This window comes from Cygnus olor, chromosome 2 (genome assembly GCF_009769625.2).
Source record: "Cygnus olor isolate bCygOlo1 chromosome 2, bCygOlo1.pri.v2, whole genome shotgun sequence".
Classification (NCBI taxonomy): Eukaryota; Metazoa; Chordata; class Aves; order Anseriformes; family Anatidae; genus Cygnus; species Cygnus olor.
The window spans coordinates 95,266,880-95,292,197 of NC_049170.1; the positions used below are offsets into that span (position 1 = coordinate 95,266,880).

The 25,318-nt window shown below is 39.9% G+C and overlaps 1 protein-coding gene and 1 long non-coding RNA gene across 2 annotated transcripts in view; both read left to right on the forward strand.

The window, feature by feature from the left end:
* GABBR2 (gamma-aminobutyric acid type B receptor subunit 2) overlaps positions 1–25,318 on the forward strand; it is a 477,214-nt gene that overhangs the window by 10,168 nt on the left and 441,728 nt on the right. The window lies entirely within an intron of this gene.
* LOC121066034 lies at positions 3,327–24,077 on the forward strand. The gene is made up of 2 exons (XR_005817471.1): positions 3,327–3,573; positions 22,633–24,077. It is a non-coding gene; the product is annotated as an uncharacterized LOC121066034 (long non-coding RNA).

Below are 25,318 nucleotides of genomic sequence, written 5' to 3' on the forward strand. Positions count from 1 at the left end.
AGTATCTACCTTTAGTAAATTCCCCCAAAATAGCAGGGAAGGCAAGGTGTAAAATGAAATTGCCTTAATTTTCTGACACTGAAATCAAATTTTAAAATGATTAGCATTTCAAATAATTGTAAAAATTCGGCTTCAAATTTGAGCACTGCATGCAAGATGCAGTTACTTGATTTAACAGGTCAGCATTTCACAATCTCTGCATTTCATAGTAGATTCTGAGGGTGTTGAAGATAGTTTCTTAATTGAATTTTCTCAAAGGTGTGACAAGGACATTAAAATGTGTTTTTATAGGTATTAACCCTTGGGAGATGTTATTCTGAGACTGAAAATGATATCTGTATGATCAATCATATATATGGCAAATATGGTTAGTTATTTCATCAAAATGAAAACATATGGGCATGTTTCGGCAAATATCATGGGATTAATTAGCAATAAGAATACTGTATAAGAAATATTCATCTGGTTAGAGAGCTAAGTGCTTCTCTCAGGAAGCAAACTATAAGGAAGCAAGTAACATGAGGCTGCACTTGTCCATTATCTTGTTGGTTCCTTTGCCAGTTATGGGTTAAACGCAGCATTGCTAAGGAGGCCCAAACGTAGCACAAGGAGAAAAAACAAAGCAAAACAAATAACACTCCTCTAGATTGAAGCCACTTACATACCTATAAAGCGAGGTGATGCCCCCTAAAATCCATTCTCTTAAAATTTATGTCCATTCATACGTTGCCGAAAATGGTTTCATAGTCTCTGATACACCATTTCTCTCTCATGAATTTAAATCCATCAGCAGGGGCGACAGGGGTTGAACAAGGTGTGGCAGCAGATTCATGTTTTGAACACAGAGGAGGATATTCAAACCACATTTTTTTGTTGCCTAAATATGAGTCAAAGCTGAGACCTCATGCAGCCCCATGTTCCCTGTTGAGTTGGTGAAAAGCTTTTAGGCATAGGAGGAGAGCAGTTCAGATCACCTTAGTTGTTGAGGTTTGGCAGCATAAGTGTTCTGCTTTCCTCCCTTCCTCTCCCCTGGTGTAGTCAATATTGAAATAATGCTGGTAAGGAAGGCTGGCCCAAAGACTATTCACCAACAAAATCCTTTTTAAGCCTCTAAGAAAGGTATTAAATGGGATTTAAGCAACATCTTGGCCTACATTGGCCCTCTGCTCAGGAAAGAATTTCATCCTGAGTTTAAAAAAATGCTTAAAAGATATATTTTCAATAATCATGTTATGGAATTATAAGAATAAGGAATAGAAAATACCTATCAAGCCATGGCATGAAATTGTTGCTACGTAGGACTGCGCTTCCAGAGTGCGCCTCCTACTTAGTCTTGTGCCCAGCTAATGTGCTAAATTTTTGTCTAGGGGATTCCCCTAATGAATTCTGACCCTGCTGCGTTTGATTTGGACATTGCCTTGCACAGGAAGAAAAGCTGTATTTCCTTCCCCACACGAAGGGCTCAGTACAGCCTTGTGGCTATAGGCAGTGGTGATGAAGACAAGCGAGGGATGTACGTTGGGTACTGCTATGTCACCTCGTGTTTGTGCCTGAGAATTCACGGAGAGCAATAATAATAATTGGTTGGGCTCTTTTCTTGCCCACCCAGTTGCACGAGTGAGCTGGCAGAAGAGACACTGCGGACAGTTAGCAATAAATTGAGCTCCTGCTTGGGGCTAGTCCCTGGGCCCAAGGCAGACATTTATTGCCTCTTTATTCAGTATTATTTTGCTCTTTTTGCTTTTATTTATCTATGTATTTCCCTGACCTTATGTCACACAGTTTATAGACTGTAATTGTAAATTAGAATGCTTATAATTAGACTTCACTGGGAGTTTTTCTCTTGAAGCTTTTTGGTTGTATGTCAGTTTCAAAAGAATTTATTGACCTGAAAATGTTTTGAAACACTGTGTTTTGAAAATTTAAAATAAAAAAACCTTACTTTCTGCATCAAACTAGTACTTTGTTTTGAAATGTCAACTATTCATGAAATAAATTGCCAGGCTCTGAACATATTATTTCAAATTTGATTTGTATCAAATCAAACTTCTGCCTATGAGCCCTTCCATTTGTTTTTCTTTCAGATTATTGAGTCATGAAAACCTTTGAGGTTTTGGGTTTCCATCCCAGCTTGGCACAGGGCATTTCTTTTGAAATCTTGCATTTCCACAAGATGGCAAAACAATTTGCTATTCAGCTGTGTGTATAATGAGACTGCCCAGAAAATCGGAGCTTTTTTCTCCTTGGATAAACAAGCATCTCCCAGGCCAGATGTTCCTCCCCTCCCCATCTGTGGGCTTGGTGCTTGCATTCCCCCCCTTTCCAGTATCAGTATCCCAGTAAGTGTGGGGTCTTTCTGGGCATGGGTGGGATGGAAAGATGTGGCTGCTGTCTATGACTGCTGGATCTCCTGTGGTGTGGTGGTTGTGTTTCTGTTCCCTTCTCCCCCCGTGAATTTAGGTAATCCTGCAGCAAAGATTTTCTCTGGCAGCACTGCTCTCTTTGCATTCCTGGGTACACAGCACATGCTCCATTCCATGGCCTGCATTATTACCTGGAAAGCTGCAAATAGAGTGACGAAAGTACTTAGCTAGCTAAGACGGTATGTGAAATGCCTGTCCAAAGCTAGGCGAATGTGCATGGGAGAGACAGACCTGAATTCTGTGCATGCTCAAAACTTTCACTGATCTTAATGAAAAAAAGGTGTTTTTGAGAAAAGCAGAACCAGGCACGGGATATATCGCTTTGAGCTAACACAGCTTTTGCACTGGAGACATATGAAGTATCATCAATACACAGCACTCTGTATTCTCTGTTCGGTCTGTATGAAGCTGATTGAAAATTTGATATGTGCAAGATGAAACAAGCGGAAGCAATCTTCCTGCCCAGCTGCGTACAGAATGCTGAAAATAGGAGTTCAGTGCACAACCATGCTGATCAGTCCCTCGAATACCCATTTTCAAAGGAATCATACTGGTTTGTTTATTGATTTGTCACCTATGGATGAGTATTTCTGCTACAGAAATGTTTAAAATGACACGTGTTTAAAATTAGACTTGGCAGAGCAATTTGCCTAGAGATTATTCTTGTGAAGTATTGATTCACAGCACTGCTGTGAGCAGGATTACTGTCCAAATTGGAAAAGCCAGCCGTAGAGAGGTCTTTATCCTTTAATAACAATTAGCTCCTTTCTTAGAGGGCCACAGCTGACTGAAGCAGAGGAAAGCTGCAGAATGTCAGGCGACCAGAGAGTCTGAGGCCTGCCGGCTCCTCAGGGATGCGGACTGCAGGGGAAGGAGGAAAAAAAGAAGAAAAAAAACCAGAAATATGGTTATCTGGAACTGGAAAGTAGATGTTCTGGTGCTGTTGGTGTTACTGGTGGCCAGGTGCTCTGAAGGACTGAATCGCACTCGCCTCTCCCTTCTTGGGCTCTCACCCACCAGCTGCCTGATTGACCGCAAAAACCTGACAGCAGGCATCCTGCCTGCTGTCCGCCTGGCCCTGCAGCACTTACACAGGCATTCCTGGATGCTGAGGAACTACGAGCTCCAGGTTACCTTCCACGATACGCAGGTAAAAGGGTGCAGGTGTGTAGCTGACTCCCATCCTGGCCAATTTTCTTCAATCTTCTGTGCAGAAATTAAACATGGAAAATAAATTCTTAAGGTGTGCCTATTCAGCTGGCCAAAACACCTCTGACAAAATTAAGAGGAAGGACTCCCATAGCAGTGTGATATGGGACTGACAGCCTATTCTTAAGGAGAGCACTGACCTGAGCTTCTCCCTCCACATCCCAGGTGTGCTTTGGAGCAGATGTCCTCAGACACACACACACATGCTCTATACATGTATGTATGTATATGTTCTCCATATACAGTAGCAAATTGCTTGATATTTTGAAGTTACAAAGCAGTGCATCAAAAATATTTGCTTATCTATAATCCTTTAAACATGAACTATGCTGTTATGATTAAGTTATTAAAATTAGACATTATTACACCGATAACAATTGCACCGCACTATATAATGGGAAGAAGGCTCTATATGTCTTTTTGCGAGACTCTAGAAAATTATCCAAGGGAGAAATTCTAATGTAATTTTAATTGTGCCTTTCGTTCATAAGCACTTTGTGTTATTTTTGAAGTGCTTCAACATACAACAAATACGATCCCATATGCTATAAAGTCACTTGAAGATAGCTTCCATGTTTAATAATGTAACACAAATGCATCAACTATATATACTCATTATGATTTTTTTTCTGTTTTGTAAATTACATTTAGTACAACTCACTGTTTTATTTGTTTATAAGACCTTATGGGAAATGTAATTATAGATATGCAGTCCTGAAAAATACGTACATCTTAGTTTCCCATGTAAAACTACAAAGATGAACAGTAACAATTCAGCTTAAGTAACTGGAAAGTGTGGATATGAGTGTAGGTGGGCAGCAATTAAAACCTACTGGTATTTGCTTATATACAGTGCTTTTAATTCTGTTTCGCTGGGACTGGGGGGATGTTTGTTTGTTTATTTTATTTGCTTGGTTTCTAATTCTAGGAGTAACTCCAAAATATTTTTCACCACATAAGCCTTCAATAGATTTATATTGCAAAGCTTCAGCTATGTTGCACTGGCCTCTACAATTCAAACTGAAACATCCAAGAAACTTGTAATTATATTTTTGAATCAGCCCGTGGAAAAAAAGACATGTCATGATGGCTTGTGAGAGTTTAACAAAATGTGGGGCATGAAGATTTCTGATTTTTCTTCTTGGTTCTGAGAGTGTAGAATTTTAAGTACTGATTACAGACAAGCTGCAGAGGTCCTTGAATTTAATCGTCTCTCAGGAGCAGTATGGCTGTGAGAGAGCTGATTGTTTATTAATGTTGTGAACCCAGATCTGCCATAAGTGACCCTATACAACCGTCCAATTAACTTTCTTTTTAGTATAAAAAAGAGGTGCTTGGCTCTTTGGATGTGAGATCTTTCAGGACTGTGACAGATAATTGACTTTTTGGCATAGTTAACTAGGAAGAGAAAAAAAATGCATCTAGAAATATTTGTGTTTTGTTGAAAAGTAAAAATAAAAAAAAATCACGTCATCTAACACATAACATTGCATAGGGCTTGAAGAGCATTGTAGCTTCTTTCACGAGTACAGGGCAGTGGAGCTCCTCTCTGTCTTGTGGCTTTGAATCCACACTTTCTGTTTCCCACGAGAGAGCACTGCCCTACTGCACAGTAGGGTGTTTTGGGGAGAGTTCTCAGTCTTTTGTTTTGCTACTGTTTTATTTCAGCTAATTAGGCCTTCACTCTGGCATGTGAATGGTAACTATGAGGTGAAAGAAGGACTCTTGCAAGAACTATCTGAATTCTTTATATCAAGTGAAGCTATTTTAACAGAGGTCTTTCAGAAAACTTTCTTCAGCAGAGCTCTTATAGCTTGGTGGCTTAGGCACTGAGCTGAGAACTGAATGCTTTCTTTGACCGATTTCTTTTAGCTCCTATAATTTAACATGCACTTCCAATTACAGTATTGAAATTCGTTGAAAGTGAAAATGCCTTGGACACTCATGATGAAGCACTCCATGTGTAAAATAATAATAATAACAAAAATGCTTAAGTACTCACTGGGATGTGTTTCCTACCTGTAACTGAAGCAAGGCTGAACTTGGGTTCTGCAGAGAGCCCAGATCCTTGTGCTGTTGGACAGGAGGTGTGGGAAGGCAGAAAAGCTGCATCTGCAGATTTGTGAATCCAACCATGGAGCAGCTTTTTAGTATTGTAAGGGAAACTGTTCCCTTGAGATTTTTAACTGTAGGGGTGGGCGGCCAGGTGTAATTGAGCTGTCTGTGTATCACTTTATTTCTGTCTTTCACTGTGTGACTGACATCTGGAGGTTCTTCATCTTTATCTTCAGGGTGACCAGGTTGGCAGATTCTTACAGGCTTAGGCAAATCTAAAAATAGTTTTAATGGTGGAAAAAGAACAATGTTTCAGTCCTTCAAAGTTATTCTTCTGTTCTTACCCAGATTTCTGAGAGCTAGTAGCCAGTAGAAGGACTGTGATGTCAGTGCTTTGACCAGCACTGAAGCTGACGGGAAGCATTCACATTCTGTGACAGGGGCATGGCTTAAGCATATAACCAGACTTAACTCTACCACTGTTTTTTTTTTTTGTTTGTTTGTTTGTTTGTTTGTTTTTCCTGAGGAGTGCTGATTTGCACTCTGATTGCTTTTTGGCACTTGACTAAGTCTATCCAATGCGTAACTTCTCTGACAAAGATGATACATGTTCTGGTCTGACTTATAGGTTGGTTGTCTTTCCTATGGTAATAAACTGGTTCCTTTGTAATGGAATGACACAATAACATGATAGCTGTGTGTCAGCTTCTTTAAGGCATAGTTTTTATGCTTATAAAAATAAAAAAGCATATGATCTGTAACTCCATCTTGTACACATGCATGTCCTCTGCAATTCTCTATGAAACCATCTTCCAGGGCAAACATAGTAAAAAAGTGTCTTATTATTCAAAAAGTCCATGCTTGGTGATACATTCAGATAGGCGGGTTATTATTGGCTTGCTCAGTGACAAAATTATTTGACAAGAAATTTTGAAAACTTTTGTAAATTGGTGTTCTGTGAAACTTACTAAAAGATGGCATGTTTAGTAAGTCAATTCTTGACATTTAACATTCATATGAGCAAGGTACTGTGTTTTACCTCTTAGAGAGTACAGTTTCTCAATACCTTATCACAGGCATGAAAATTGTGAACCATAAAGTACTTGTCAAATGCTAATTTTAGCTTTCCTAAACTGCTGTATCACTATCTTTATTATTAAAATTGTCTAACTGAAAACAAGAAGAAAAGGTGTTCTGTTATCTATTTTTTCCCCAAAAAAAGGACTTAATTATGATTCTTGGCAGTAGCTCTTTGTTTTCTAAATCATATATTTAAGACAAAGTGTAAGTACACAAGTCTGACTAAATTCCTTGTAAGCTACTCTTGTGAACTGCCATGGAAGGTATCCAGTTTCAGTTTCATGCTAATATTTTATTTTTCAGTGTAGCCAAGGTTCAGAGATGTACAAAGGATACACAACAGTTGCCTTACACTAATCCTTTCTAAATGTTATTCTAACTAGTTCTCATACAGAAAAAGGAGATGTAGCTTTTGCTATGTTTTTACCCTAAACTACTCAGTCTGCTACTCTCATCTCTGCGATTCCTTAGTGTCACCTTTTGTTTATTTCAGGCATTTGAAGTGGATCTTTATAACGCACCTGAATATATCAATAATGTATATGCAGGCATCTGGTGTGAGAAAAATGATTTGGGCTTTGCATTTGTTGTATTCCCCTTCCTACTTCCTAGCCATAAGGAATTTGAGTGGAGGAGCTAGCTGGTGGATTCAATGAGGGCTGACAGCCCTGAAGAGAGGTTTGGCATTATGAATCTGGCAGTGTTTTTGGGTGTGAGAGAGCAGAAGGGCTCTGCTAGGGCTGTGGTTCATCTGATCTGGCTTTAGAGGTTTGTGCTGTGGGTATCTCCCTTCAGCTAGTGAGGCGGAGTTCCCTATGCCGTCAAGGAGCTGGCACTTCTATGTGGAAAAATTCATCTGACCTATTTTAGGTGGCTATTTTAAGATAAAAAGAATTGTGTCCTAGAGAAAGCTTATCTCTCTCTGCGAAGTATAAAGGGAGGCTCAGATGGCTAGTATAGATGTAGATGTCTTCTATGTAGAGATTTGTGTTGCATCAGCTAAAGCCTACCCTACAAGCCTGTGGGAATTTTAATGTAAAAAGCTGTGGTAACAATGTGTTTCCATCACCTCCAGGTTTCAGTGGGATTTCAGCAGAGGGTCCTGAGAACTCAGTTCCCACCACCCCCACTTCATCTTTATCAGTTTCAAAAATTCCTTCTTTGGTCTCTCATGTCTAGCCAGAAAACCTGGAAACCAGGCCAGCGAGGCCATACAGTGTGCTGGGAACCCGGGAGTGGAGCATGGGGAGCTCCTCCATGGGCACTCAGGCCACTCCTCACCTAAGCTGCTCTCTGGCCTTGTGTTTAACTCTTGTATAAAGAGAAAATTGTTCATGCAGAGCGCAATTTCATTCAAAATCACATGAATTGTGAATTCATATTGCTGTCACCAAGCCTTAGTTTCAAAAGCCAAAAGGAAGAATAGCTCAGATAGTTTTGACATAATTTTTGAAATTACATGTGCTTATATTTTGCTTTCAAGATGAATTTCAATTGAGATGTTAGGGAGTTTTACAGTGTATTAAACATTAAAGTCAAAGCTAAAAGTCAAAATAAAAACATCTAGCCATGTGGAGATTAAAATTTCTGTCAGCACAAAGTGTACTTTCCTTTTCCAGAATTCTCTTTCATGGAAAAATTAAATATTTGAGATTTTCTGTTTGTACTAACATGAACCCCCCCCCCAAATTTTTTTTTCACAAAATCACTTGCTCTTGTTCTGCACCTCTCCACTCATGTCTCCTTATAGATGACTTGCTGGTGCAATATTCTACACAGATGTATATTTCATAATCTTTCTTGTAAAGTTTCACAAAATGCCTCTTTTCAGATTCTAACATGAAAATGGAGATCTGGCAGAATAAAGAGATTCTGGAAAGATTACTGCATATACTACACTTCCATTCAGGGAAACTTTAGCAGATCTTGTTATGCTGGTGTCTTCTGTCTGAATGAATCCAAGTCTCTGGTGAATACTATTGCTCTTGGAGCAATTTACATGATTTTGATTTGTGACTTGTGCAGAATTGTCAGCCTCTACAAGAAATATGACCAGTGATGTCTTCATTCTGCTGTCATTTGCAGGCATAGCCTGCAATTTTCTTAGCTTCCACTTTAAAGCAGTAAGAAAACCATGCAGGGGCCTGTTTTACTTTTGAAGGCAAGTCACTTTAAAATAAAAATTCATTAAGTTCTGGATCTATTGGAGTTAGGCTAAAGTATGGCAGCCTCACAAACTACTCTGAGAATGGTGGACTACTAGTTGACTAATAAAGTATCCAAAGAAGTAAATCAGGATTTCTTTCAAAATAGGTTGAGGTGGTCAAACTGCTTGATTGAAAGTGAAAAAATAGTTTTGCATAATAATTAAAGTTTATTTATCTTTCTTTGGCATAGACAATCTTCTAAAATAAAAGTGTCTTGCACTTTCAGATGCTGTCTGTCTATTTCTGATACCAGCTGATACCATCTCATTAGAAGCATTTCCTTGTTTAACACAGAGCAGCAGTAAATATTTTAAACATATAGAAGGGCTTTGGAATAAAAAAGGAATGAAGCACTGTTCTCTGAGGTTGTTCATACCCAGTTCTGATTATTTTCCAAACCTTATATATGCATCATAGGAAATTCCTGAGTCCTGCTGCACCCATTCCACGGCTCTTATCCTTGATTCCCGCTACAGGGATCTTCTTCCTTGTTGTTAGCATATACATTATCTTGATTCACATCATTACTGCTCCAGAGCTCCTTTCTGCTGCCCGTGACCTCTGACTCTGAGCACCCTGTGTTTTCTCATCTGACCACAGTCAGCAGGAGAGGCAGGGATACAACAGAGAGGAGTCATCAGCAGGATGTCTGTTGATGTCGTGAAGAAGAAGTAGGTGTTTCACAGGATTTTCTTTTTAAGAAAAGTATCGGGATAAAGTACCTCCCTAACAGCTTATGAGCAATTTCCCAGCACAGGACTCCTTTAGGAGTGCATGACTTGCTACCATCTAAAAGACAAGAGATGCAAAGACTCAAACGTTTTTCATAGACTGCTGTATGTGAAGAAGTGAGGTTTGAAGATATAGTGAGGGATGTTAATTCTGGAGGCATTTAGCAACAGGAGGAATAGCAGAGAAATGTATTCCTTTTCACATTTTAACCTGGAATGGGCTTACTGTTGCTGAGCGGATCCAGTATTTCTGCTGTATTTCATAGTTTGGAGGCTAGAATGGCAAAATTTCTGAATTTTTCTCCCTCAGAACCGTAGTATCTCTTTTTGAAAGACATGCAATTTTTATTCAGAATCTTCCAAGGGTGAAGAATTTACTGCATCTCTTGCAAAGTTGTACCAGTGGGTCTTTTCACATGTTATTTCTGGTTAAATTTTGCTTCTGCTGTTTTTCAGTTGTTGTAATATATAATGCCATATCTATTAGATTTGAGATCATACTGTCATCTCTGCACAGCTGATTGTGGATCATGTTCATCTCATCCCTTTCTATTGGCTGTGATAAACAGATGAAGCATGTTTGTTTTCCTGCTGCAAGGCACAGTCTCCAGGAGTTACATCATTCACTGAATGAGCTTTCTGGAGAGAGAGCAGAGGAGTGTCACCATTCTCTGTTCGCCTGCTTGACTCCTACTTCACCCTCACACAGTAGAAGCATGGTTCCCATAGCAATTGCCTCTCTTATTCCTACTGATGTGCTGAGGTCCAAAGAACAGTGGGGATACAAATCTGATATAGGAAGAGAGCTCTATTTATTTCTAAATTGTATGTGAAGGTAAAAGTATCTCTAGAAACTTTCACATGTCCTTGAGTTATCAGCATATAGAGAGTACTTACTCTTCCTTCTTGGAATAATGCTGAGAGTCAGGCGGTGTTCATGAAGTATAAGGAGTTTAAACTGTAATTGTTTCACTTTGGACTTCTTGATAGACAGAACCACAGTATGACCTTTTCCGCTCGAGAGAAATTAGAAACCCATCTCCCTGATGACAAAAAAAATCATTAGCATGAGAAACTGAAGATATTTTAAGATTTTAAAATGTTTCACGTATCAGTGAAAGATTGCTAATCTTTATTTACTGAATACTGCATATATAAATTTGCAGTTCTTTCAGTGGAAATTATATGATAGATGTGTTGTATACTTTGGCTTTAAACTTACCTGCATATGTAAATGTGTGTTCCTATGTAGTACTATAGGAAAATGTGTGGGACTGTGGTTGGTTTTGGGTCCAAAAGGCTAGTTTCTTGTTTTCGGTTTCATTTCTCCTGTATGAGACCTCTTATGTTTCATATACTTTTACTTGAATTTCTGGAAAGTAATTACTTTCAATAAAATTTTCTAGTTTGAGATGTTGGTCTTTCTAATGCTCCCATTACTTTCTTTTTAAAGAATTACTTTCTAATACACTTAGCTTGTAGGGCTTTCTGCCTTGATAGTCATCCAAAATTATTTCATTCTTACTTTTATCTAAATACTGCTAGTTTAGACTTCTAAGGTTCCTAAAAAAAAAAAAATAAAAAAAAAAAAATAAAGGCTCTTCTTAAGACCAGATCCAGAGCCAAGATCCATATGCATGTGTAGGACCCAACAAAGCTGAATTGAACTATGTGATGGTAGGTACTAAGGTGACATATTGTCTGATTCATCACACCTATTTTTAGAAATGTATGTCTAAGCTAGTTGGCTTTTACAGTCAAGGTGGATATACATTTATATGCCTTCAGGATGAGATGAATCCTGTCCTAGAAGACGCTGTTTTCTTCCACTGTCTGTAGAACTAACAGAATATTTACCTTAAATGTCTAAGTTTGGTCAAATTGATGTATCTGGTCATATAGATGGGGATTTGTTGTTTGTGTTGTTCAGATACATGAAGATAATTAGCTTGTTGGCCAGTTGCTTTGCAAAACTGTGTATTCATAATTTTCTTTCTTGTTCATATTCATGAACTAATCTTCTCTAACCCAGGGAATACCTTCATGTCTACTTGTGGTACCTGGGTGCCACCTATGTTTTTACATAACAAACCAGTTATTTTATGTCTGAGAATTAAACCCACTAATGGAAGTATATCTCTGCACTCGAAGGACTGTTACCTCCCAGCATCTGCTTATGTTACCTGACACTTTTTTCTTTGCCTTCTCTGCGTACTTCATGTCTAATTTTCTGCTTCTAGTCCTTCTTTTAGCACTGCATTCAGATTTGTTTTTGTTATTGAATATCTTCATTTTGCAGGATGCTTTGATAATTAATGATTTTGCAGCATCCAAAATTTAATCTCTTTTGTTATTTTCTAAACATTTTTCTAAATTAAGTTCCTTGCTGTTATTGTTGTTATTGCTGTTATTTTCTTGTCTTCGTTAGTATTCTCACTAGCACCCAGTTTAATAACATCTGCAAATTTCCAGCAAATTAACCAGTTGTTTATTCCTTCCATGTAAAAATTAAAATGTTAAGCAGGACCATTCTGACACTGATCCTTTGACAGTCTAATTATAATCGCCTTTGCAAAACTTAGCAATTAGTTGTTTATCATCCCTGTGGTACTTCAGCTACAGTTCAGACCATCCTGTCACACATATGTAATCATATGTAATTAATTGGTGAGATCGTATAAAATGATATGCTAAATTTCAAATATTCTAAGTGAGTTCAAGTTTAGTTTTCAATTAAAATTCATTTTCACTGGGCAGATGCATCAGGAAAGGAAATACATTAAAATCAAAGTGCAATGCATAACAAATGAAATAGAAAATAGTGGATACAGTATTATAAACATATTAGATAAATCAGTGATACATATCTATACACAAGCTGTGCTCTACTCCATCATAAATATGAATACAGGAATAATAGAAGGTGTTCAGAGATGAATGACAAGACTGCTTCAGTTGGAAGAGAAACAAACACAACTGGGAATGTTTAATTTCAAACAGTATTTGCCTATCTTGTAAATACTTAAGCACTGTTTCCAGCCACTTGATCAAATCCCCATGCTGCCTGATTTGAAAGAGGAGGTCAATCCCAAGTATCATGCATTCTATGAGATTTACTCAACTGAGTTTCCCTAAAATAAAACAAAACAAAATAAATCAACACAACAACAAGAAGAAACCCAACCCCCCAAAACTTTTTTTTCACTGTTGTATTTTAATAGGATTAATTAAATATTCATTGGCCTAGACATCGCAAGTAGGACCCTATGGTTGTGATTTCTGCCTGCACTGGACTATCCACATGGTCTCTTAGTATTGCCTATCTTATTTGACTATCAGTTGATTCACTTTTTGTATTGTCTACCGCATAATGCACAGCACTTCCTTTCATTAGTTTGAGCTGATATATAAAATTGCTGCTTCCATTGTTGCCCCCAATCAACCTTTCCTTCTTTTGACTTGGGATTGCCCCAAAAGGGCTTTTTTTCAGGCATACGGAAATGTGGGAGAACTCTAGGTCCTCTAAGTGAAGTTAACTGTCTTGGAGACTTTCCATAGCACTCGAGAGAAAAAAGAAACAAGCAGAAGAGCTCTCTGAAGTGAGTGCTGGAAAGAGCGAAGAAGGTGGTGTGATGAATTATCAGTCAGGAAGCCACTCTAATGCTCCTGTTTAAAAATAGAAGTCTCTTGTGTGGTTGCAGGGTAGAACTTGAAAAGGTAATAGGATGCATTCAGAAATCAAAAGGCAAATAAAATAGGCAATAAAAATTTACCATGATTAGATTCAGTTTCATGATATTTTGGAGCCTGACTCATGATTTTTGAATATCTGGGATGGACGATACTAGAAAAATATGAAAGAGCTTTGTAATGTGTAGCAGAAAATGAGGAGCATAGTACCTGCCAGCCCTTTTGCAGTGGCACTTCCTGCCTTTTTTCCCTGTGCAAAGTAGACATTTTCTTTACAGTATTATTTTTCTCTGTACTATTCTCTGTATTATTCCATTTGAAGAAATATACCTTGCTAACAAATTCAGACTTATCTTAATTAATATAGTTTATCTATCTGAACCTTTCTTTTGGGTTTCTTCTTTGTAATGATAAGAGATTGAGAATATATTTCTTATGAGCCTTTTGCATTTGCCTATGGTAACAGCGTGCAATTCATATATAGGTCCAATAGTAGCAAAGCAGAAATATGAGTTGAAATAGCATGTGTGATACAGTAAGTAATTCATAAATAAAGAAAATGAACTTGATTAGATAAGAGTCTTCAAAATTTCTGAAAACAGAAATGTAGTGTAATGATATTTTACATTTAAGCTTTGCTATATTGAATGGATTTTATGGATCAGTAAATAAGTAAAGACAGATCCTTAAATAGACAAACAAATTCTAAATACTCTTTTTCAGTTCTAAAAGCTGTCATTTAAAACTTATCCCTCTAACCAAATATATACCTCCTAAAGACTGAGAAGACTGTGCATTTGCCACTGGTGTCCTTCAGAGGTCCAGCAACAGTGGAGATAATTTTGTTTAATGCCTATATTATTGACCTGGAGGATGGGTTGGAGTGCACCCTTAGCAAGTTTATAGCTGACACCAGGCTGTAGGAGTGGTTGATGACTGGGTGTAGGGATCTGTACAAAGAGAACTCAACAAGATTATGTTAAGAGGAACCAATCTGGGGCTATTGAGTAAGAGACATTGACAAAATGGTATGAGTCCTGCAGAGGGTTACCAAGACGGTTAAAACATTTGGAGGACATGATATGCAAAATTTAGTTAAAAATTTATTTTGAAATACTGTTTGTAAGGGAAGGTGAAATAACAATATCTGGTGAATCACTAGTAGGAAGGGAAAGTGGAACTACTGTATTGAGCTATCATCTCTCTTCATCTCATGGAGTACTTATATTGCTCTTATAGGTGCTGGAGGGAAAACAAAGCAGAGCACAAGCAGTCCTGAAGGTTTCTGAAGGGCATTGATGATAAATTCCTAACAGAAGTGATCAAGGAGCTCATGAAGCGATGAAGTATGGGCTACAGAAATGGACAGTAAGGTAGACTGAAAGCTGTCTAAACCCCGGCATCAATACTGGGGCCAGTATCACTTAATCCCTTCATTAATGATCTGGATGATAGGGCAGAGTGTGCCCTTAGCAAGGCTGCAGATGATACAAAAGTGGAGAAGTGGCTGATATACCAGATGGGTGTGCTGGTTTTCAGAGGAGCATTGTCATACTGGCGAAATGGGCAGACAGGAACCTTATGAAGTTCAGCAAAAGAAAATGCAAAGTCCTGCCTCCGAGGAGCAGTAACACCAGGCAGCTGTACACACTTCCTCTGAGCAGCTAGAAAGTAGCTTTTTCAGAAAAGGCCCTTGGGGGTCCTGGTGGACAAAAAGCTGACTATGAGCCAGCATATGCCACTGTGGTAAAGAAGGTTAACAGGCTTCTGGGCTGCATTATGAAGAGCATTGCCAGCAGGTCAAGGGAAATGATCCTTCACCTTTACGTAGCATTGGTGAGACTACTTCTGGAGTGTCAGTTCTGGGCACTCTCGTACAAGACAGACATGGACCTATGGAGTGAGTCCAGCCAGGTGTCACGAAGATGCTCAGTGGCCTGGAACATCTCTCATATGAGGAGACGCTGAGGGAGTTGGTTTGGCCTGGAGAAAAGAAGAGTCAAGGGAAAGTCTTAGTAACACGAAGTAGTGCAGCTTAAAAAAATATCCTAAACAAACAGCAAAGCAAGAGAGAAAAGTGCATAGTGAAACAAATGCAAGGAGGGACATTACACTCTCATAATCCCTATACATCTTAAATTCTGTGGTAATAATAGAAATGTAAATGGATTGATGCTAATTAATGTTTGAGCAAACCTGCATTTTGTCATTAGTGATTTGCAAAAGCATAGTGAAGTAAATGAGTAAATTGTTCACTACTCCTGCACTCTGCATTTCAACAGTCATTTGGCAGATAAACAAATTCTCTTAATAATGAACAGGCGAATGAAAAGATCTCCCCAATAAAGCAAACAGCCTGAGAAAAGAGTTCTGTGTTTCAGGATGCTGTTAATTCCTCATCCTGGAAGAGAAGTAAATTTTTTTGTAACTCTGATAAGTCACTGAACATTTTAAGATAATGGGAACCACTCAGCAGTTGAGTTCATCTGTTGTATTGAAAGTGACTCAAATGTCAATCTATATGTAAGATTAACAGCGGTAGAATCATAGTCACTCATCATGAGGCTCAAAATGTTTTTAGGGATTTTTGGGTAGAATTTTTAAAATACTTCAGGAAAAAAATGTAGAAAAATCTTTATTATTTGAAAACAAGATATTTTGTATATAGAAAAAAAAAAAAAAAAAAAAAAAAAAAAAAAACAAAGAGCTTTTCTGGTTCTTATGAAAGTGTCCCCTGTTTGGTAGCCATGATTATTTCAAATCTGAAAGAAAGGCATTTCAATATAAAGGGAGAGCATTATTACAAACTTACTGTTGTTGGCAGCAATAGCAGTAGCAGCAGCAGCAGCAGCAGTAGTAGTTATAGCAGCAGCGATGTATTCTCACACATCACGTGGTCTTAGAGAGAAGCAGCTGTCAAATTCCCCATCATCCTGAATCATCAGATGATTTCTGATCAGTTCCTCTGCATCAGGGAGCCCACAACACTGTCACTTGGCTGTTTGCAAGCAATGCCTTGGGTGAATACTCTCACAGGTTTTCTCAGAGGCCACCAGTTCTACAGTTTTATGACACTCTGACATGGTGCTGACAGTGTAGCTATCTGGTATAATCCGAGGTGTGACCTGATGCTTCTTGTGTGGGGCACTGCAAGGTGAGAATTTACTAAGGGGTGCATGCAAGCCTGGTAGGAGACTGTATGGACAGTGCTCTGAGAATGAAACAGGGGTGTATCAATAAGACACAAGACAAACATAAAAATTATTTTAAAGAGATTCTTCCAGTGTGGCCAGAGCCTGAAATACTATCCTGTCCAGTGAATGCTGTGTTGGGTTGACATGAAGGTTCTGGTAGCAGGGGGACTGTAAGGGTTGGCCTCTGTGAGCAGAGCCCAGCAGCTGTCCAGTTCAGGTCAGAGCCAGCTCCAGCTGGCTCCAAAAGGGAACCCCCGCTGGCCAGAGCCGAACCAATAAATGATGTTGTTTGTGCCTCTGGGAGAGCAGATTTAAGGAAGGGAAAAAACCTGCTGCACTACAGCAGCTGGGAGAAAGAAGTGAGAACTGGCCCTGCAGACCCCCAGTTCGGTGCAGCAGGAGGGCAGGAGGTGCTCCAGGCATACAGCAGCAGTTCCCCTGCGGCCTGTGGAGAGGCCCCAGGTGGAGCAGGCTGTCCCCCTGCAGCCCATGGGTCCCACATGGAGCAGATCTCCATGCTGCAGCCTGTGGAGGAGCCCCCGGTGGAGCAGGTGGATGTGGCCTGGAGGAGGCTGTGGCCCATGGAGAGCCCCCGCAGGAGCAGGCCCCGGGCCGGAGCTGCAGCCCGTGGACAGGAGCCCATGCAGGAGCAGGGGCACAGAGTGACTGTGAAGGAGCGGCAGAGACGAAGCATCAGGGACTGACTGCAGCCCTCATTTACCATTCCCCTGTGCCCTTTGGGGAGAGAACGTAGAAGACGGTGGATGAGGGGAAGGTGTTTTTAGTTTGCGTTTAATTCTCACTGTTCTAGTTGGCTAGTGATAGGCAATAAATTACATTAATCTCCCTATGCTAAGTCTCTTTTGCCCGTGATGATAATTGGTGAGCAATGTCCATGTCCTTATCTCAACCCTTGAGCTCTTTCCATCGTATTTTCTCTCCCTTTCCCTTTGTGGAGGGAGTGAGAGAGCTGTTGTGGTGGAGTTTGGTTGCCCAGCAGGGTAAAACCACCAGAAATGCCTTTCTAAAACAAAGAATTGGTGGGAACAGCACCTCATTGGTTTGTTTATTGAAAACTCTGTAAGTCATAGGTCTGATTAAACAGAATGAATATTTCTAATGCAGTATAAATTGATGATCCTAAAATTGGGGACCATTTCAGTCAGATGACTTCCTGCGGCATTCTGTAGCTTTAAGCCGTTTTTGCGGTAGGACTTCCATAGCTACTGAAGGGAACTGAGTAGTTTTAGATAATACATTTGAAAGCCTTCTGAGAGTCAGAAGTCAGCAAACTCAGGGCCGTAACCTGTGAACATTTTTACTGGACGTGATCTGTAGATTTCTGTTTTTATTTATTTATATTTATTTATTTATTTATTTACTTATTTATTTATTTATTTATTCCTGATGTTAGCTGGTGGAGGAGATTAAAATTTAATGGGATCTTTAAAGCCTAAGTTTAGCGCCTTCTTCTCCTCTGTCTTCAACACTGATGATGGGCTTCGGGACCCAGGGTACCCTGAGCTGGAGGACCATGACGGTGGGAATGACAAACTCCCAACCGACCCTAAACGTGTGCGGGATTTGCTGCTCCACCTGGATACGTACGAGTCCATGGGTCCGGATGGGATTCATCCCAGGGTGCTTAAAGAGCTGGCTAACGTCATCGCGGGACCTCTCACAATTATTTTTCAATGATCTTGGGAATCTGGAAAGGTCCCATTGGACTGGAAGCTGGCAAATGTTGTGCCAATTTTCAAGAAGGGTAAGAAAGAAGACCTTAGCAATTACAGGCCTGTCAGTCTCACGTCAGTGCCTGGTAAAATTATGGAGAGGATGATCCTTGAAGTTACTGAAGCACACCTGGGGGACAATGCAGTCATTGGTCCTAGCCAACATGGGTTCATGAGGGGTAGGTCCTGCCTAACAGATTTGATTTCCTTTTATGATAAGATCACCCATCTAGTCGATCAAGGGAAACCAGCTGATATGATCTTTTTGGACTTCAGCAAAGCTTCTGACACGGTTTCCCATAGGATCCTACCAGACAAAATGTCCAGCATACAGCTAAACAAAAGCATCATACGATGGGTGAGCAATTGGCTGACAGGCAGGGCTCAAAGGGTTGTGGTAAATGGGGCCACATCTGGCTGGCGGATGGTCACTAGTGGGGTCCCTCAAGGCTCCATTTTAGGGCCAGTCCTCCTCAATGTTTTTATAAATGATTTGGATGTAGGACTAGAAGGTGTTTTGAGCAAATTTGCTGACGACACCAAACTTGGAGGAGTTGTGGACTCGGATGAGGGTGGAAAGGCCTTGCAGAGAGATCTGGACAGATTGGAGAGCTGGGCGATCACCAACCACATGAAGTTTAACAAAAGCAAGTGCCGGGTCCTGTACCTGGGATGGGGCAACTCTGGCTATACGTACAGACTGGGCGACGAGACGCTGGAGAGCAGCCCCGCGGAGAGGGATCTGGGGGTTGTGGTTGACAGCAAGTTGAATATGAGCCAGCAGCGTGCCCTGGCAGCTAGGAGGGCCAACCGTATCCTGGGGTGCATCAAGTACAGCATTGCTAGTCGGTCGAGGGAAGTGATTGTCCCGCTCTACTCCGCGCTGGTGGGGCCTCACCTCGAGTACTGTGTGCAGTTCTGGGCACCACAGTACAAAAAGGACATTAAACTGTTGGAGAGTGTCCAGAGGAGGGTGATGAAGATGGTGAAGGGCCTAGAGGGGAAGACATATGAGGAGCGGCTGAGGTCACTTGGTCTGTTCATCCTGTAGAAGAGGAGGCTGAGGGGGGACCTCATCGCAGTCTACAACTTCCTCGCGAGGGGGAGGGGAGAGGCAGGTGACCTATTCTCTGTTATCACCAGTGACAGGACCTGCGGGAACGGTGTTAAGTTGAGGCAGGGGAAGTTTAGGCTGGACATCAGGAAGAGGTTCTTCACCGAGAGGGTGGTTGCACACTGGAACAGGCTCCCCAGTGAAGTAGTCACTGCACCAAGCCTGTCTGAATTTAAGAAGAGATTGGACTGCGCAGTTAGTCACATGGTCTAAACTTTTGGGCAGACCAGTGCAGTGCCAGGAGTTGGACTTGATGATCCTTATGGGTTCCTTCCAACTCGGGATATTCTATGATTCTATGATTTATGAACTGAAGAAACAGTCTGGAAAAAAAATCAGATACAATTGAATATTGACATGTGCAAGTTCCAGCCTTAGCAATAGACAAAGAAGATATTAAATACTTCCCTTACTTGTCTTTAGATTTTTGAGGCATGTTACTGAATTTGGAAGTTTTCCTCAGTTTTAAATAAAGAGTTAAAGATATGTTTGTCCATTACCAACAAGAGGACATATCTTTTGACAAAAAAACATGATTAGTGATGGTTTGGTACTATATTTCTATACCAAGAGAATTCCTAAATCTTCATTGATATATATTTTTATTTATTGTACTATGTGCGAATATAGTCAAGATCTCTTAACTTAAATACATCAAAATCTTATGAGAAGTCATGACAAGAACAAGAACATATAACAAAATTCATTTATGATCTAAAGTATTCTTGAGAAAGTCATTTGAAGTAGGATCTACTATTTTTTTTTCCTTTGCTTATCTCTTTTGCTACTCATTTCTGCAGCTTTTTCTCAGTTCTTCTATGTTGGGCGTCTCCTTCACTGAAAATCTGCATTTCTTCCTGTCTTACCACGCATGAATTCACATATTAACATCTGACAAATTCTACCAGATGTCATTGCAGTTGTTTCTTAGGTTTGGTGCTGGAGATGTTGTCTCCACCTCAGAGACTCAGGAGGTTTGTGATGACTGTGGTGGTCTGTCCTACTGCTTCTGTGCTCTCCACAAGTTGTGCATACTGAGTGGAGCTGCCAATGGAAGGGAAATGCCAGAGTTATAAATACACTTGCTGCATCATATAGAACAAACAACCACCATAACCTCTCCTTGTCATTGTAGAACAGCTTGGAAGAAGATTATAAACTATGGAACAGATATTTCAACTTGTGGAATGTAAATTACTGAATATGCTGGTTTTTATTGTGCCAGTGGTAGTATAACATGGAAACGTCTCAATCAGTTTGTGCCTTTCTCAATCACCAACAAAGGATCTGTATTAGGGGGATTGTCCCTTACCTTTTAAAAGGGAGATCACCTTTTCTGCAGCCCTCTAATTTCCCTTTGCCCACCATTCCTTTCACCTCTTGCAGCTATCCCCTGCATTCTCCTTCTATTCATGACTAGTTCTTACTTTTCACTGTATCTTTTAAATTGTTCTGTCATCTAGCTCTTGCTTTCCTTCTTTACAATTTTTCCTTCACACATACACTGCCATTTCTACTTGCTTTCATAATTAGCCAAGTGATTATCTATAAGGTTTTATATACTGTGCATAAAAATAGTATCAGGAAATTAGCTTGCTGCTTAAACAGCCCCATTGCCCTGCAACAGCCCACTGAATCCGTTATGCCAGATATTACTGGAAGCATTGATTGCTGCACTATTCCTAAATGAAATACAAATTTATGTGCTTTATCTTCGCACGACAATGGCAGTCTTAAATTATACTTTTGAGCATACTTTATTTTACTGTAGTTTATTCTGGGCAAATGGCTTTCACACATAAATCATGCGGTTGTTCCTCCAGCCAGCCTAGCTGGGAGGCATAAACTGGTTATTGTAAGGTGAAGTTGTAAATATTAGAAGACATGGTGTCACTGAAATTAGAGGTGGAAAAAAACTGTTTTGCTGCACTGTTAGTGATCTTCTAGTTGAGGATAATCTAACAATACATTTCTGTGCTCAGCACTCAGGAATATGTTTATTCAGGTCCTTACTGTTAATCATCTGATAGAAGTTGCATGTACTATTCCACGTGGAACAGACTGCAAAATGTTACCTTTTTGCTGCTGATAGAGGATCCAGGATTAATATTTGGCATAAAAATGCCAAAGGAAGTGGCTGATCTTTCAGTCGAAGGACACAGATAGTTTTTGGCAGCAGGAGGCTGATGCTGGATGATATACCAGAGACTTAAAAATTACCAGTCAGACAAATAAACAAATAAATAAAACAAATGTCATTAAGAAATCATCTTCAGGCTCTTGACTTAGATTTCATAAAAAATAAGGTGGAGAAAAAAAGAAAATTTATTGCAAAGGTTTACTTATGACTGGGTGCAAAGAGGAAATTTGAGAAGGAGCATTTGTATGTGATACCAGCAGAAGGTAGAGTTAACACACGGAGTTAATCCTAGGAGTTACTGCACACATTTTACACAGCATCAGTTCTTCAGGGATTCAAGCAAACAAATGTGGCATCACTGCTTTTGTGGTAAATTGAAGTAGCTTAATTGTTTAGAAAGCTGTGTGATCTTTGAAGGGTACTGTAATAAAACATGTAGTCTGGCCTCTGTGCTGATCTGATAAAAGGAAAAATAAAAACAGCAGAGAATGGATACATTGATGTATGCAGCATGTTGTCAGAAAATACATAAAAAATATATGCAATCCTAGACTTTTAACCTCCATTTCAGTCGTCTTGGCAGATTTGGAAGGTAGACAATATAATCGCTGATTATAATTTTTTCAATCTCTCTGGTCTGTGTATATTTAATAGCTCACTATTATCAAAAGGTTATCAAATCTAATGTACTTTTTTTTTTCTTGCCTTTGGAGTCATACATTGGGGATGGAAGAAGGGGTAAAGCAAGTGCATTGGTCTTTTTTGCAATCTGAAAGCATGTTGCCTATTGTCCCTTTGTACCTTGCCAGTCGAAAACATTCCCTCACAAGACAGAATCTGATCTCCATGGTTTATTGAGCAGAAAGATCCATCAAGCTGTTTTTCTTTATTTATTGGGAAGGACGTTAAGTATTTCTGATTTAAGTCTGTACTCTAAATCTATATGCTGATTCTGATATGCTTAGAATAGGTGTTTTCCATGCAATACATTAGCACAAAGCAGGCAACATAGCTTGTCAATCACACTGATATGCATGTTAATCACTACTTTCCTAGATTCCTTGTCATCCACAAGAAATGCCTTGATGGCATTGGGACCAGCGGCATCAACACCAGTACAACATCCACCTCAACATGCTGTCAAAAACCCTTCTCATCTTCCTGCAGCTCTTGCTCCAAACACTCCTTCCCCTTCCCCCCCCCCCAACAAGACCCTGATGTGAGATCACAGGACAAGACCAGGCATCTGCGCATCAGGTCAAGAGGAGATATAGGAGAGGCATCAGGTATGAACCATCCTCCTGCAATAAATCCCCCCCTTTTTATAACTTAACTGACGTTTTAACGTGCCATGTTCATCATAAACGGATTAGCTGCCATGACCGAACAGACTCAGAGTTTATCTGAACTCGGCCTGAGAGCTGGCTGGCTCCACCAGGAAGGCGACTCCAGGCTGTGCCCCTCCTGCTTCACTGCTCACAGCGGAGGCCAAATGCAGCAGCTACGGTACTGAGGGGTGCTCCCGTCCCACCGGCACCAAGGTGAACAGAGACTGCACTGCTACCAGAGGCTGACGTGTCACGGTGGGGCACAAGGTGTGGCTGCCGACTGCTCTACCTCACTTTAAATGCCCTTGCAATCATCCACTCCAAAGGCTTCTTTCACTTCTGTGGACTGCTACGCTTCCTCACCGTCTTTCTTCAGAAAAAGCTTTCAAATCCATCTTTAGGCTGGTGAAAGAGCATCGTTTCTGTCCTCTGATAAAGATAATAATCTAGGAGGCATCACTTGAATATTTTTCCTTATTTAATCAGATACAGTAATACAACAGCATTGACTCAGTGAAGCATAATTTAGTAATAACTTACATTCTGTAGTGGTTTTGATCCAGCTGTCTGAAAACACTTTAAAACATTAATACATTAAATTTAACATTGTCTCTCTTGTGAAGTAGGTAGGCATTATAGCCTTAATTTTACAGATGAGAAAACACAGGCACAGAGAATTTAAATGCTTTGCCCAAGGTCAAATGAGAGATTCCTGCTAGAACTGAGAAACTGGGAAGAGAAATTGCCAGTGTGATGTCAGCACCATCAAAGCTGCAGCACTCCGCCCAGGTGTTAGCATTTTAGGGAGCAAAATCTATGCATCAGTGAAATCTACATACATTAATGAATATATTTGTTTATCTTCATAGATGTAACAAGACACCAGGATAAAAGACTTCATAATAAACAACACATTTTTAAATTGTGAGTGCGTCCAAGTGAGGGGTAAAGGAAAGATGTCTTTTGGACCAGCAAATTAGTCACAACTTTCTTTTCCAGTGTTGTAGCCTAGCCATCTATACCTTTGGTTTGGTTTGGTTTGGTTTCTTCATATAGTTGTTTCTGAGAAATAAACGCACTAAATAAATAAATGAGTAACCCTTGCAGTGGCTGACACAGGTTAATAATAGTCTGGACTGCTGTCTCTGGAGATGAACACAGTTCTTGGGCATTCCTTCATCGTTATTATTATTATTAATAATAGTAATAATAATAATAATAAAGGAGGGGGGGAGGGAGAGAGGCAAACAACAGGGAAGCAAAAGGTTGAGGCAAAAGCTTGATTACAGATGGTCATCATGACTTTGGTGGTTTCCCATAAGAAAAATGAAGGTCTGGAGTGCTGTTAGGGGCTGCTGTGCAAGAACAGGGATCTCTGAGACATTCCTGGGTAGGTCTGAAAATGTTAGCCAGAATAGGGGAATGTGTAAAATCAGTTTTTCTTCAGAATTCTCCAGGATATGTGTCTGATTAAGTATAACTGTCAAGGAAGGGCCATGTCATGAGCATTATGATTTTGAGAGAGTCTACAGAAGGGTTCCAATGTTGTATTTAGAAGTAGAGCAGATGGGTCTGTGTAGAGATATTATTTATTCTTAGGTTTCTGAAGCAGGTTGAGAACAACAGTGTCAGATGGTGTCAGACTTGGCCGCCTGAATGGCCAAGTCACAGCACAGTCAGATTGTCACAACAGAAGACAGGACACGGACAGAAAAATGAGGATGCCAGTCTCAGGATAATAGGGAATAAATCATCCTGGTCTTTATGTTGCCTGTTTCTAATCTTACAGTACTGCCCAGCTGTGCCTCTTGCAGTGTGTTGGGATGGTACCTTTCTGACTGTGTCCGCTTGGCAGATACAAGAAAGGGTTTTAAACCACCTTGCTTTGTAAGCCTAAGCACTGCACCTCAGAAGAGTAGGCAACGTCTCCATGCAAAGCAGGTCTTAAATAAGGTTTATTTAATAGTAATGAGGACTGAAAACAAAAGTCTTAGATTTATGTGTGAGAAAGTAACAGTGAAAAATGGCTTATATGGTCTACAGAGCTGAAGTCAGTTTTCCATTTCTGTAGTGTTATATTCTCCCATTTCATAAGATAGAGCGTGCATGTTGCATCCAACTTCTGTTTTCCCTGGGGCCAAACAAGTAATGTTCTCCTAAGCAGATTTTTTTGTGGCTCTGGAAAATCATTTTCTTCTCTTCAGCTGTTCCATCTTGTTACATGGCTGCATATATCCTAGAAGCACTTGCAAATCTCTGATTTTTCCTCCCCTCCTTTTCCTGTAATCAGTTGCTGTCAGCCACTTCCATAAGTGTATATTGGCTTGTTGTCAATTTGCCCAGCTTAATCTATGTAAATACATATAAATGCTTTTATGTCTACTCTCTTTCCCTTCCCACTTAATTTATTCTGA